Source organism: Artemia sp. Qi Xiang Cuo, unplaced genomic scaffold (assembly GCF_049724085.1).
Source record: "Artemia sp. Qi Xiang Cuo unplaced genomic scaffold, ASM4972408v1 HiC_scaffold_2970, whole genome shotgun sequence".
Classification (NCBI taxonomy): domain Eukaryota; kingdom Metazoa; phylum Arthropoda; class Branchiopoda; order Anostraca; family Artemiidae; genus Artemia; species Artemia sp. Qi Xiang Cuo.
This window is the reverse complement of record NW_028300366.1, coordinates 49,951-66,048: the sequence shown is the minus strand read 5'-3', so window position 1 is coordinate 66,048 and position 16,098 is coordinate 49,951. Positions and strand designations below refer to the sequence as shown.

Here is a 16,098-nt window from a genome sequence, read left to right as displayed (position 1 = left end):
GTCATTATAATGGTGTATTTTTGTTTCAATATGACAACGTTATCAAGGGTTTAAGACTAATTTTACTGATTACTGTGGGCCGTGTTCGTCTTTTACAAGGTTGTAGCTATGACTGTAACCACAATTCACAATATAGTTCAATGTTAAACATAAAGGCTTTACACTAATATTCCTAGCTGTGTTCCAAACTTTCCTCCCTGAGACATTACCAGCAACTTCACAAATTATTTTCCTTAAATTATTTCATCTATCTGTTACACTGTCAAATTTTAAACTCTCTAGTTTAGTATTCAACTGTTCCTGTTAGCCATGGGCCTTGTGGTTTTAAAGCATGAAATAGATTATCTATTTGTCAATTATATGTCGAAAAAAAAATACTTGCCACCTTCTTATTCCATATGTCATCATAGCTCATGTATTTCAGTTAAATGTTTTTCTCTCTCGCTACGCAGCGATATTTCAAATCTCAATCAATGCCTATAACTGTTAATAAATTTGTTAAATGGCATTAAGCCCTGTATCTTATCTTAATTCCGAGTCATTAAGGGATAAAGAACGCATCCTTGCTCTTGGAATAAAAGATTTAGCCACTAAAATTTACTGAATTTTAGTGTAACTTACCTACATCTCCAGAAATAATTGTAAAAAAACTGTATCCGTAAGAAGACCTAATAGAGAAACATCACTATCGCGGGAAAATATGACGTGTTTTGTTTGTGTTCCATATTCGGGCTGACCTAAAAAGAAGAAACAAAGCTACATCTAGCTTCTGAAAAAAAAAATTCTACCTCAAACACGTTGTTGCAAACAAAAGCTCTGCAAGGATGAATCTTTGGCATACACCCAACTAGTAAGAAAGGATGCTGATACCAGTTCAGAATGAATTTTGTCCCGTCTAGAAACTTAAAACTAGGTTATAGCGGTCCCCAGGCATACAGCCCAGCATACGTTGTCAGAACACCTAGAACTTCTTAATGGATTTGGCGATCAAATGTTTTGGGCCGACAACTTTAGAGTGAGCAATATTTCTTGGGTAGACCCGTAGTTCTTAGTATCAGCCAAAGTGAACGGCGATCAACAGAATCGAAGGCAGCCTTAAAGTCCACGAACGCGATGTACGCTTTTTGGTGGAACTCCTGCGTCTTCTCGATGAACTGGTGCATAGCAAATATGTGTTCTGTCGTCAACCTGCTGGGCAGAAATCTGGCTTGCTGGGCTCTTCTCTTTCTACACGAAAAGGTGAGACACCTGTCCAGGAGTGACCTGGCGAAGAGTTTAACAGGAACGGAGAGAAGCGTGATCCCGCGATAGTTGGAGCAGATTTGACGGCTGCCGTTACGTTTCCAGAGCGGCAATATGATGCCAGCACGCCAGTCATTCGGTATGCTTTCCGTCGTCCATACAGCTGAGAAGATTATCTGGAGCCACAGAATCATAGATGCACCCCCGTACTTGAGGAGTTCTGCAGAAATACCACAGACGCCCGGGGCTCGATTATTATTTAACCGTTTTACAGCATTTCGGATCTCAATGGTGGTAAACGGTTGCGATACGAGGTAGGAAGCAGCCTCAGGTGTGGTCTTTGCTGCTTGAATCAGATCACGGTCGGGATGAGCAACTGAATTGGCATTCAGAAGCGTTGAGAAGTGACTGCTCCAGTCAGAGAGTTGGCCCCTATTGTCATCCGGCATGCTTCTGTCAGCGGAAAAAACATGGCTCACGGTGGAAGTCCTCCATTCCGTCAGCTCGCGGAGGTGTTGGTAGAAAAAACATATGTCTCTTGTTCTCGAGGCATCTTCAACATCGCTGGCTTTCTTGTCGACGAAGGTCTTCCTGTCACTGAGCAGTAGGGTATTGCGCAGGCCATTGAGTCGTCTGTACTCTGGCATATTCTTTGCTAAACGGGCCTTCCGGCGCAGCTCGATTACAGACAGAGCCTCCTAGGATATCCAGGGTTTATTCTTGTGTCTACTGCGGCCAATGGTACTGCCAGCAGAATCGAGTATGTTATCTTTGAAAGACTTCCAGGCTACTTCAGGGTCGTCCAGAACTTGGAGGCAGCTAAACCGGTTAGAGATATCGAGAGCATACTTCTGTTGCATCTGAGATGTAGCCAGACTACTCAGATCAAGCTTGGGAGGCCGTCTTTCTTCTCCTTGTGCTCTCAGGCGTAGCCTGAGTGTGGCAACTACCATCCTATGGTCTGTGTTTCCAAGCTCGGCCGACCTATAAGTCCGGCAATTTGTTATCGACGAGCGCCAGCAACCCGAGATCATAACATAATCGATCATCTTCTTTGTCTGGCCGTCGTTACTATACCACGTGTATTTGTGTATATCTCATCTCTGAAAGAGCGTGTTTGAAATAACAAGATTATGCATAGTGCAGAGCTGGATGAGCCTTTTTCCGTTGTCATTCAGTGAGTCAGAAGTCACAGGCTCGATAAACCTTCTCCACGTGCCCTACTTGTCATTCACCATCAAGTTAAGGTTTCCCAGAAGAGTGACAATATCGTGGGGTTATACTCTTGACTGGGATGCTGAGAGCTCTACATAAAGCTGATCCTTCACTTCCGCAGAACTAGGATTGGTGGGAGCATAGCTTACAATAATTGTCCACTTTCCATGCTTGTGCTTGAGATGAGCCATCAGTGTTCTATCTGAAATTTGTTTATAGGAGAAAAGGCATCTCTTGGCTCTAGCGTTCAGTGCGAGGCCTATACAATTTTTCTTGCTTTTTGGGTCACCAGACCAGATCAGGTAATATCCTTCACCAATATCTTCGGACTCTCTTCCGACAAGGCGGGTTTCCGTAAGGCCAGCCACATTGAAGCGTTTTAGCTCATAGGCAAGCATTGATTTAGCTCCAAGAAAGTTGAGTGTGAGTACGTTCCAGGTGGCAAGTCGTATTCCATCCTCGTCAATAAGGTTCATTCGATGGTCTAAAATCGGTCCAGGGACATGCTGGGGTCGTGGAAGGTAAAGAGGGGGTAGGTCATCCGAGGCAGTATCATCGTTTTTTGTTGCGCTAAAGTTTTCGGGTGGAGGGTTGCAGGCCTAACCGGCCCTAGGCCAGGGATCTAATTAGAGCTAGGACTTGCCTATATACAGAAAGTCCCTGGAGTGGGCTCCACCAACCTCATGAGGTTGAGGCTGCCCATTAACATGGAGCGTTTAGTTAGGACAAACCCCATATCCAGAGGCATGTGGTCAGCAGACATAGTCTGTCTCATTCCGAAAAGCCGCTCCCGAGCTTTTCAATTGCGTCATAAACCATGTTATGGCCAGCACGATGAATCGCCTTCAATTCGGTCTTCAGTTCGGAGACCGGGTACTCTCTGATGCTGACTCCTCCGACGACATAGCGCTAGTTGCGAGCACCGTTGATAAGATGACCAAAGCTCTCCAGTTGCTTTCAGAAGAAGCCTCGAAAGTTGGACTGAAGATCAACTGGCAGAAAACTAAAGTTATGCTCCTTGAGCCCCCCACGTCCCGTTCTACTGTAAAGGAAGTCAATATCGGAAGCAACCGAGTAGATCTGGTTGTAGACTTCACTTACCTGGGATCTATTCTGTCGAATGATGGCTTGATCACAAAAGAGCTTACATCTCGAATTGCCAAAGCTTCAGCACTTGTTGGGAGGCTTAGCAGCATCTGGCGGAAGCCAAACATAAGCCGCTTTACCAAAATGCGCATCTACAATGCGTCAGTCAGCACCGCCCTGCTGTATGGAGCGGAGACATGGCCAGCTGCCAAATCTATCCTCAGCACCGTCGATGTCGCTCAGACGAAACATCTCCGAAGAATCGAAAGACTTCACTGGACTGACTTCGTTAGCAACCAGACTCTCTTATCACGTACGGCTCAAACTCCTTTCTCGACGCAGCTCGCCCAGTGTACTGTTCGGTGGTACGGCCACCTCCTTCGCATGCCACGCGACGCCCCAGCACGGGTTGCATTTGACTTCGACCCCACCCTACACGGATGGAAACGACCCAGAGGACGCCCACCCACTAGGTGGAAAGACAAAGCCAATGAATTCCTCATCCAAGCCCACATAGTGGTGAAAGGAGCTGTGAGCCTGGCAAGCAATAGGTTAGCCTGGAGGTACCTAGTATCATCGTTTTCTACGCCAAACCCTCGGCAGGAGCCTTAAGTCAAGTTAAGTCAAGACAACTTTAGAGCAGACAACTTTCTTCCGATACCTCCCACTAGTGTTGCATCTGGTCTTTCATGAAACTAGGAGCACTCAATAGTGTGACGCCCCATACACACAAGGAAGGCAACTGCATAACAGTAAAACGACTACCTCAACCTTTTTTTGGGCATCTTTTTTCGCCTTGAGTTTAAAGGCAAAAAATAATTTAAAAAGTATAAATACATCAAAAGAATGCAATAGACTGTCATTCAATACAATTAATCATCTCACTTCCTATTTTATTTATTCCAGTACTGATGTATTGTATTGAGTACCACAAGTATTTAAATTTTATTAAAACTAAATTAGCTCCAGCTTTCATCGGCTTTCGACTTTTTTTTTACCTCTAAGATTTCTTAGAGTACTATCCACTAGAACGTACCATCAGTGTTGTCTTAGATAGGGAAAAAGACCACATAATTACTAGACTCCTTGCGTTAGTTGCATCACATCTAAATCCCTGAGATAGTTTAGGTTTTCGTTAATGTACATGATGGGCTGTGTGCATAACCACGTGAATGTACTACTAAAATTGTATTTTCAAGTTTTCACAACGAGACTCTCCTAATATTAAAACATTGCAGAAATTGCTAAGAAAATTCTGAATTGCGAAAATCAGCATCAGCTAAATCTTGGTACTGGTAAAATCTCACTGTTAATGGGCCTTAAGCCATTTTTGTCCATTACTTAAAATGTTGAAGGAATTAATACGAGGTGTGTTTATACAACCACTAGCAAGAGAAAAAAAAAATCCTCGTCAGAAAAATAAAGATTTTTGCCTTCCGAAGCTGTTAAAATGCATATGAGGCTAATAATAGGTATATCCACAAGCAAGAAATTTGTCTCTTAATATTATTAAATAAAACACAAGTTTCTTTTACTGAAAGTACGGAGCAACATTAAAACTTAAAACGAACAGAAACTATTCCTTATATGAAAGGGGCTGTCCCCTCCTCAACGCCTCGCTCTTTACGCTAAAGTTTTTTATTGTTTTGAAAAATAGAGTTGCGAGAAAGAGTCAAACTTTAGCGTAAGGAGCGTGGCGTTGAGGAGGGGACAGCCCCTTTCACATGCGTAATAATTTCTGTCCGTTCTAAGTTTTAATGTTGCTCCTTACTTTTAGTTGAAGAACTTGTTTTTTTTATTTAATTTCTGATCGTTTTTTAAATAATGCTAGGAAATCCGGCGCCCCTTCATAGCAATATCCCTTCCCCCATGAAAACTTCCTCCATGGAAAGATTCTCCCACGTCCCCAAACCACGCCCCCACTACCAGCAAAAATTCCCTCTGAAAACGTCTGTATATTTCCAAATAACCAATGCTATATGTTAACATTGGGCAAAGTTCATAACTTGAAGCCGTTCCCCCGGGGACAGTGGGCGATTATGTCATCCTCAAAAACATATTTATTATATTTTTCAACCATGTTGAACAAAATGGCTTTCTCAAAATTTTGATCGTGTAACTTTGGGGAAAAAATGAGCGTGGGAGGAGGCCTAGTTGCCCTCCATTTTTTTGTCACTTAAAAAGGGCACTAGAAATTTTCATTTACATTCTAACTAGCCCTCCTGCAATAATCTAGGACTACTGGGTCGATACGGTCACCCCTGGGAAAAAAATAAATAAATAAAGACGCATCCGTGATCTTTCCTCTGGCAAAAAAAAAACAAAATTCCACATTTTTGCAGATAGGAGCTTGAAGTCTCTACAGAAGGGTTTTCTGATACGCTGAATTTGATGGTGTGATTTTCGTGAAGCTTGTATGACTTTTGGGTGGTGTTTCCTCCTTTTTTCAAACGTCAGTCAAATTTTCTCAGGCGCGTGACTTTTGATGGGTAGGATTAAACTTGATGAAACTCATCGTTACCACGAACTGTTTGAGTATGCATTGATAATCGATGATAGCTGTGTTACTTTACAAGCAAGGTAGAAATATTTTTTGTTTTTTTTTTAGGAATATTTTAGTTTTTTTTAGAAATATTTTTTAGAAATAATTTTGAGATGGCCATTTTGTTCAGCATAGTTGAGAAACCCAATAATTATGTCTGGTACTTATGTATTATAGCGACCCCACTCAAGTTCTTGATCTGAGTAAAACCGGTTTCTCTGAACATCAACGAAATTTATTTAGTTTGTGATATGTAGTGATAGAGAATGGTGTCTGACCACGGATGTTAAAATGAAGATTTGGGATTCGCCAAGGACTGAAGAAGAGGCAATTATACTTTTCCAGGATAAGAGGTTGTTGCCCAAAACAAAACAGTGCGTCAATGGACACAACATAACATTATGCTCTTTTGATAAAGACTCTTTTTGGAAGTGTACAACTAGGCCATGCTGAAAAAAGTCGGTTTGCGGGTCAACACTTGGTTTGCTGACAGTAAAATTCCATTGCTTTCCATAATTGTCTTCTGTAGTTTCCATGATTTTGTTAATAAAGCATTATATTTTCATTATATTTTGGTATATTTCACCTAACTTCATTTCTTGAGTGGGACACTATAATACATAAGTACCCTATGTATTTTTCATGGAGGGTGAAACAGCTATATCGGTCCTGAAGTTAGATGAAGAAGATGAAGTTTTTCTAACAGAAAGTAAGGAGCAACATCAAAACTCAAAGTGAATAGAAATCGTTCCGTACACGAAGGGGTTGCTCCCCTTCTAAATACCTTGCTCTTTCAAACAGTTCGTGGTAACGAACTGTAAGCAAGGAGCGATCCGGCTCAATGGTAACCGAAACTCTAAAAAACAGAATTTTGATACCAATAGATACATCAAAAGGATCAGATTTTAAATCTGATTTCAAATATATAAGTTTCATCAAGTTTAATCTTACCCGTCAAAAGTTACGCGCCTGAGAAAATTTGGCTGATTTTCGAAAAAAGGGGGAAAGACCCCTAAAAATTATAGAACTTTAATGAAAATCACACCATCATATTCAGCGTATCAGAAAACTTTAATGTAGATGTTTCAAGCTCCTATATACAAAATGTGGAATTTTGCATTGTTTTGCCAGAAGAACGATCACGGATGCGTGTTTATTTGGTTTTGTTTTTTTTTTCCAGGGGTGATCGTATTGACCCAGTGGTTCTAGAATATCGCGGGAGGCCTCATTCGAACGGAAATTAAAAGTTCTAGTGCCCTTTTTAAGTGACCAAAAAATGGAGGGTAACTAGGCCCCCTCCCAAGCTAATTTTTTTTCCAAAGCCACCTGATCAAAATTTTGAGATAGCCATTTTACTCAGTATGCTCGAAAATATGATAAGTATGTCTTTTAGGATGATTTAATCCCCCGAAGTCCCTGGGGGGAGGGCTGAAAGTTATGAACTTTACCCAATTTCAACATATAGCATTGGTTATTGGGAAATATACAGTCGTTTTCAGGGGGGATTTTTTCTGGTAGTGGGGGTGGGGGGGGGTGGGTCGGGGGTTATGTGGGAGGATCTTTCCATGACGGAAGATTTCATGGAGGAAGGGACATTGCTATGAAGGGGGCGCCGGATTACCCAGCATTATTTAAAAAAAGATCAGAAATTATATATATATATATATATATATATATATATATATATATATATATATATATATATATATATATATATATATATATATATATATAAAAACAAGTTTTCAACTGAAAGTAAGGAGCAACATCAAAACTTAAAACGACAGAAAACATTGCGTATATGATTGGGTTCACCCCCCTAGTCAATACCTCGCTCTTTAAGCCAAAGATTTTTTAGTACTTACATAAGAGCTATTTTTTCAAATTAACGGCCTTTGGGATTAAGCGGTCATTTTTAAAGAATTGGAACAAAATTCGAACTTTAGCTTAAAGAGCAAGGTATTGACTAGGGGGCGAACCCCCTAATATACGTAATAAAAATATATTAATATAGAAGTTCGTTACGTAAGTTAATTCGTCAGTTACGTATATTTATTACTAATAAAAACATTCGTAAAAAAATTAAACATGTTTCGAGAAAGCCATTTACCCAAATAAAAGTAAAATTAATATTCAAATTTTGTTTTAATTATTCATGTACGGTGATCCAAAACCAAAACCTGTATTAATTCAAAAACGTTCAAAAATTAAATAGAAAAACAAGTTTTTCTAACTGAAAGTAAGGAACAACGTTAAAACTTAAAACGAACAGAAATTATTCCGTATATGAAAGGGGCTGTCCCCTCCTCAACGCCTCGCTCTTTACGCTTAAGTTTGACTTTCTCACAACTCTATTTTTTTTCAACAATGAAAAACTTTAGCGTAAAGAGCGAGGCGTTCAGGAGGGGACAGCCCCTTTCATTTAAATAAAAAAACAAGTTTTTTTAACTGAAAGTAAAGAAAGACGTTAAAACTTAAAACGAACAGAAATTATTCCGTATATGAAAGAGGCTGTCCCCTCCTCAACGCCTTGCTCTTTACGCTAAAGTTTTTTATTGTTTAAAAAAAATACAGTTGTGAGAAAGTCAAACTTTAGCGTAATGAACGAGGCATTGAGGAGGGGACAGCCCCTTTCATATACGGAATAAGGGGACTAAGGGGAGAACCCCCTCATATACGTAATAACATAAACGCAATAAAAAAAACAATTAAAAAAAACAAGCGATACGGCTCAATAGTAATCGAAACTTTTAAAAACGGAATTTTGAAGTCAATAAATGTATCAAAAGAATGGGCTTATAATGCTGATTATAAATATATAAATTTTATTAGGTTTAGTATTACTCATCAAAGGCAACGAGCCTGAGAAAATTTACCTGATTGTTTAAAAAGGGGGGAAACATTCCCTACAAGTGAAACAATTTTAATGAAAATCACACCGTTAGATTCAGCGTATCAGAAAACCCTATTACATAGGTTTCAAGCTCATATCTGCAAAAATCTGCAACTTTGTACTTTTTGCCAGAAGAAAAATATACGAATATAGAAGTTCGTTACGTAAGTTAATTTGTAAATTACGTCAGAACCAAACTTAGAGACAGCCATTTAGCAAAAGAAAAGTAAAATTTTTCTGCAAATTTTTTTTACTTATTCAATGACGGTGAGCCAAAATAAAAGCTGCATTAACTAAAAAACGATCAGAAGTTAAATAAAAAAAATGAGTTTTTTAAACTGAAAGTAAGGAGCGACCTTATAACTTAAAACGAACAGAAATTATTCCGTATATGAAAGGGGATGTCCCCTCCTCAACACCTCGCTCTTTACGCTAAAGCTTTTTATTGTTTTAAAAAATAGAGTTGTGAGACAGAGTTAAACTTTAGCGTAAAGAGCGAGGCGTTGAGGAGGGGACAATCCCTTTCATTTAAATAAAAAACAAGTTTTTTTTAACTGAAAGTACGGAACGACGTTAAAACTTAAAACGAACAGAAATTATCCCGTATATGACAGGGGCTGTCCCCTCCTAAACGACTCGCTCTTTACGCTAAAGTTTTTATCGTTTAAAAAAATAGAGTCGTGAGAAAATCAAACTTCACCGTAAAGAATGAGGCGTTGAGGAGGGGACAGCCTCTTTCATATACGGAATAAGGGGACTAAGGGGAGAACCCCCTTATATACGTAATAACATTTACGCACTAAAAAAAAAAACAATAAAAAAAAAGAAGTGATACGGCTCAATAGTAATCGAAACTTTTAAAAACGGAATTTTGATGTCAAAAAATGTATCAAAAGAATGGGCTTATAATGCTGATTCTAAATATATAAATTTTATTATGTTTAGTATTACTCATCAAAGGCTACGAGCCTGAGAAAATTTACCTGATTTTTTAAAGAGGGGGGAAACGTCCCCTACAAGTGAAAGAATTTTAATGAAAATCACACCGTCAGATTCAGCGTATCAGAAAACCCTACTAAATAGGTCTCAAGCTCATATCTGCAAAAATCTGCAACTTTATATTTTTTGCCAGAAGAAAAATATACGAATATAGAAGTTCGTTACGTAAGTTAATTTGTAAATTACGTCAGAAGCAAATTTAGAGACAGCTATTTAGCAAAAGAAAATTAAAATTTTTCTGCAAATTTTGTTTACTTATTCAATGACGGCGAGCCAAAATAAAAGCTGCATTAACTAAAAACGATCAGAAATTAAATAAAAAAAACAAGTTTTTTAAACTGAAAGTAAGGAGTGACATTAAAACTTAAAACGAACAGAAATTATTCCGTATATGAAAGGGGCTGTCCCCTCTCAACGCCTCGCTCTTTACGCTAAAGTTTTTTATTATTTTAAAAAATAAAATTGTGAGACAGAGTCAAACTTTAGCATAAAGAGCGAGGCGTTGAGGAGGGGACAGCCCCTTTCATATACGGAATAATTTCTGTTCGTTTTAAGTTTTAATGTCGCTCCTTACTTTCAGTTTAAAAAACTTGTTTTTTTATTTAATACGCTAAAGTTTGACTGTTGTCCCAATTTTTAAGGAACGGCTACTGAAACACAAGGGCCGTTTAATTAGAATAGGAAGCATTTTTAAATGTGCTAAAACTTTAGCGTAAAGAGCAAGGTATCGAGGAGGGGGGCAACCTCTTCATATACAGAATAATTTCTGTTCTTTTTTAGTTTTAATGTTGCTCATTACTTTCAGTTAATTTTTCTTTTTAATTCAGTTTTTTAGAACCCAAGAAAAACAGACTGTTAAATCTAATTGCCAAAGAAAATTTTCAAAGATAGAATTTCTTGGAAGCGTTATTACCCGAAATAATGGATGGATACTACGTAATATGGTAATTTGTGAGCCATTTCTAGGCAAGTCGAGGGATAAATAAAACAGCATACATTGCTTCAAAGAAGATGTATTCCAGCAGTAGCTTTTATGTACTGCACGTAAAAAAATAATACTAAAAATTCGTGAATTTATACTTAAATAGGTTTTTACTGTGTATCATGTCGACGTTTCTTGCTGTCCTTATCATTGAACTTTTTCTATTTAGGTTAGGTTAAAACCCTGGTAAGGTTTACTTCAAAATTACCGACAAATTTATTTTTAATTTAGTTATTTATATATTCATAGCTTGCGGCAACTTCAACCCTCCACCCTCTCGTATATCTTCAAACATATTCCACATCTTAGAAATAGCGTCCTGGCTGAACCCAAAGAATATAAAAAAGAGGCTTAATAGAAATAAGGGTGTTTTCCTCGATAATAAAAACAGTGTCCATTTAAAGAAGAACTATGATGATTTGTATCTATTTCAGATTAAGCTGAAGTCTTACGATCTCAACCTAAGATTTTTTGTTGTTTACTTCGGCAAAGGAGACATCCAGGGGGAAAATCAGCCACGACAAAAATTTCTGGCAACAGAAAATGTTCTGAAACTCCATAGATTTTATATGGAAGCTTTATTAGCTGAAATTGTGGACGGAAGAGTGCCACGTAATATGTTAATCCGTGAGCCATTTCTGGGCGAGTCGACACATATATGGTTACGACGACGAAGCTACAACTGAAAAATCGCTTTCTTTTCCTTCAGGTACAGAAAAACCAAGTGACGACACCCACACTTTCCACTTTTTCCGAAAGCCAATTTAGATCCATGAATAGCGTGTAAAATAGACGGATTCAACGACCAAAAAGTTTTTTTTTATATTCGGTTTACATCGTTTTACTCGAAAAGTTTCTCTAGCACTTTCCACTTTTCAGCCATATTTTAAGCAATGTAATGAAAATATCACAGTCCGTGGTAACGAACAGTAAGTAAGGAGCGACCTAACTCAATTGTAAACGAAACTCAAAAAAAGGAATTTATATACCATTAGAAATATCCAAAGAATCAGATTTCTATGCCAATTTAAAATATATAAGTTTCATTAAGTTCAGTCTTACTCATCAAACGTTATGAGCCAGAAAAATATACCTGATTTCTGAAAAAAAGGGGGAAACACCTCCTAAAAGTAATAAAAATTTTATGACACCATCAGATTCAGGGTATCAGAGAACCTTACCGTAGAGGTTTCAAGCTCCCATCTACAAAAATGTGGAATTTTGTATTTTTTGCAAAAAGAATGATCACGGTTGCGTGTTTATTTGTTTGGTTGTTTTTTTCCTTTGCTGTTTTCCCCCAGGAATGATCGGATTCGAACGGAAATTAAAAGTTCTAGTGGCCGAAAATTTGGAGCAACTAGGACTTCTCCCACGTCCCTTTTTTCTCACAATTTCAAAAGTTTGAGATAGCCATTTTGTTCAGCATAGTTAAAAGGCTGAATAACTATGCCTTTGGCGATATCTTGACCCCCCACAGCCCCTGATACAGCTTGGACCAAACTTACCTAATTCATTTTTCCTGGAAATAGAATCACGTAAAGAGGCTGGAGGTTTGGCGATCATAACAGTCTCTACTAAATCAGACCTGTAGGGGAGGGAAGACCAATCAAACGATGTTGAAGGAGAGGGAGGGTCTGAGGGGCTGAGTACTTCGACAGCGAGGACTGTAATTCCTTTTCAATTCTTTCAAGAGAATTAATAAACTTCCCTAGCTTTCTGCTATAGTCACTAACAAGTCGTTCCAAGAATACATTGAAGTCATATTTTAATAAAAGACAGTCTCAGAATGAGTTAGGTACTATTGCAGGCCATTTAAAACTTTGCTGGTCAAAAGTAACGTGGTATAATAGGCAAAGGAAGATTTTTACTCTTAGAAGTGCGGTAAAAATGAAAAAAAAAATATTTCAAGACGAAAGTTATCAAATTATATCAAATTTTACTAAAAAGTTAGAATTTATGCTCGTGTTTACAAAAATAATAAATGCGAAAAATTTATATTATACGGATATTCCTGGTCAATTCTACCTTTTCCGCATTTTTCCAGGTACGTATATTTTTGCTTCATTTTCAATTGTAGTGTTTTATTTTTCAGTGTCCATATTTGAAATGTTTACGCATTGAAAAACACCAGAAACCCTGTGGTAATGGATCAAACAGTTCGTGGTAACGAACTTTAAGTAAGTAGCGACCCGGCTCAATAGTAACCGAAACTCTAAAAACCGGAATTTTGATATCAATAGATACATCAATAGAATCAAGATTTTATACTGATTTCAGACATATGTATATATTTCATTAAGTTTAGTCTAACCTATCAAAAATTAAGCGCCTGAGAAAATTTGCCTTATTTTCGAAAAAAGAGGGAAACAATCCATAAAAGTCCTAGAGCTTTTATGATAATCACACCATTGGATTCAGCGTATCAGAGGACCCTACTATAGAAATTTCAAGCTTCTGTCTGCAAAAATGTAGAATTTTGTGTTTTTTGCCAGAAGAAAGATCACGGATGCGTGTTTATTTGTTTTTTTTTTTCTCCAGGGGGGGATCATATCGATCCAGTAGTGCTATAATATCGTGAGAGGGCTTCTCCAAATTGAAATTAAAAGTCTAGTGCCTTTTTTAAGTGACCAAAAAATTGGAGGGCAACTTGGCCCCCTCCCACGCTCTTTTTTCCCGAAGTCACCCAAACAAATTTTGAGATAGCCGCTTTGTTCTGCATAGTCAAAAATCTAATAAATATACCTTGGAGGATGATTTAATCCCCCACAGTTCCCGGGGGAAGGTCTACAAGTTATTAACTATGCCCATTGTTTACATATAGTATTGGTTAATGGGAAGTAGAAAGACGTTTCAGGAGGGATTTTTTTCTGTTGGGAGGGGGGTCGGAAGAGGGGGTTACGGAGAAGGATCTTTCCATGGAGGATATTTCCTTAGGGGAAGGAACATTTCTATGAAGGGGGCGCCGGACTTCCAAGTATTATTTGAAAACGAATAGAATTTAAATTAAAAAACAAGTTTTCTCAACTGAAAGTAAGGATCGACATTAAAACTTAAAACGAACAGAAATTATTTTTTATATGAAAGGGTCTATCCCCTCCTCAACGCCCCCCTCTTTACACTAAAGTTTGACTCCATCACAAAATTTTGTTTTTTAAAACAATAAATCTTTAGCGTAAAGAGCAAGGAGTTGAGGAGGGTTCAACCCCTGTTATATACAGAATAATTTCTGCTCGTTTCAGGTTTTAATGTCGCTCCTTACTTTCAGTTAAAAAACTAGTTTTTTTACTTAATATAGAAAAAAAAAACAGCTTAATACTGTTTTTAGCTATCGCAATTTCTGCAACCTTGCCACGTCTCATTACTCTCTTCCAGGTTCTACTTACCGAGTAATCCTTTACGGATATCTGCTTTGCGAGTAATCCTTTACATATATCTACTTTACGAGTAATCCTTGTCTCTCAATGGATCTACTAAATTTTTCTCGTATCTTAATAATACAGGTGGCAGATATGAAACATTCTAATTACCAATTATGGATACATAAAACAAACCTGTAAATCAACATCATTGCATAACAAATATCGTAAATTATACCGCTAAAGGTTGCTTTGCGTCTACTTAACGGCATCATCATATCTAACGGAGAGCTAAAAAAAATTATTAGAAAAAAAAATGCAAAAACTTGCCAATTTTTTCGGCAAAAACTGTTCTCGGTTTGGAACAAAATGTATCAAATCTTTCGTTTGGAGGATTGTTTTTATCCAGTAGCGCTTCCTTTGAAAATTTGAATCGGCGATTTCTCTGCTCATTCATTTTGGCCCTGGGCACCTAAAAATAACACAGTAAAACTACAATTTTAAATAGACGCAGCATTTTGTTTCAGCGTTTTAAGAGCGTACATGCACAAAAATAGCCTTGCTTCTGCAGAAAAGAGAGAATTTTCATGGCGAATATCTTAAATTGATGGACACTCAAATAAAAACAGCTAGGGCTTCTATCAATAAGAGTATCTATTATGATTGGAAGACCTAAAACCTTTTAAAGCAAGTATTTCCAAAAATCCAATACTGAAACTAATAAAAATATGTGAACTTTTAGACTCCGAAATTCAAGAAATGCAAGTATTTCCAAAAATCCAATACTGAAACTAATAAAATTATGTGAGCTACCAGACTCCAAAATTCAAGAAATTCAGCATGAACAACACTAAAAATTATGCACTAATCTAGAACAAATTACTAGAACAAAATTCGGCGTAAAAAAAACATATATTGTCAACTAGTATTTTTTTAAAAATGTTCCGTACCTCCTCTCACATCAGAACAAATTTCTATACACGTGGCTCCTTAAAAATAATACCTTCTTGTCCAGTGTTTACTGAAATCAATTTGAAAAATCTCCATTAAGCCAAAAATTACCAGAAATAATCTTCCAAGTCAAACAATCTTCCAAGCTTAAAACTACCACAAATAACTATCAATAAATAAATATAACTCAAAACGACAAGAAATTACAATAAATAGCCGAGTTAAACACAAAGCGAGCAAAAATTAACATGAGTAACGCTGATAACCTCACTCCTTCTTAAGACCAGAAAATACATTGCGCTTTACTGAAAAAAACAAAAACAAAAAACAAATGACCGGATTGTCAGTTTAATTGACATATACTAATATTTAATCCTTAAAGTTTTTGATAATTTGTTATTTATGAAAGTAAAAAAATTAAAAACATTTAAAACGTACTTATTTCAGTAACGCACAAGTTGTGTTCTGGTCTTGAGAAGGCATGCGGGATATCAGCCCTACTCATGCTAATTTTTGCTCGTTTTGAGTTCGAATCGGCTATTTGTTGTGATTTCTAAACGCTTTGACGATTATTTGACTCTATTTCTGCACATTTTGGTTTAATGGAGCTCTTTACTTTTCTTAGAAAAACTTGTTTTGTAGAAAGTTTTTTAAATTCATTTCTGTTTGTTTTTTATTGCCATAGTCTTTTTCACATTTTTTACATCTTTTTGGTTTTTTGCTATTGCAATCCATAGTTTAGGTTGCTAATTACCTGTTCTAGAAACTTTTCCTAAAGTTTGTAATCCTGACACAAACAGCATCTTTAATTCAATAGCTCCTTTTTAATCTA

At 37.3% G+C, this 16,098-nt stretch overlaps 1 long non-coding RNA gene across 1 annotated transcript in view; it reads right to left on the bottom strand.

Annotated features, from left to right (window-relative positions):
• Positions 1-14,427, bottom strand: part of LOC148938756 (uncharacterized) — a 29,493-nt gene extending 15,066 nt beyond the window's left edge. The window contains exons 1-2 of the long non-coding RNA XR_016143631.1: positions 14,343-14,427; positions 622-737 (exon numbers count right to left, since the gene is read on the bottom strand). This is a non-coding gene — a long non-coding RNA (uncharacterized LOC148938756). The remainder of the gene's footprint in view (positions 1-621; positions 738-14,342) is intronic.
• Between the last annotated feature and the right edge of the window lie 1,671 nt (positions 14,428-16,098).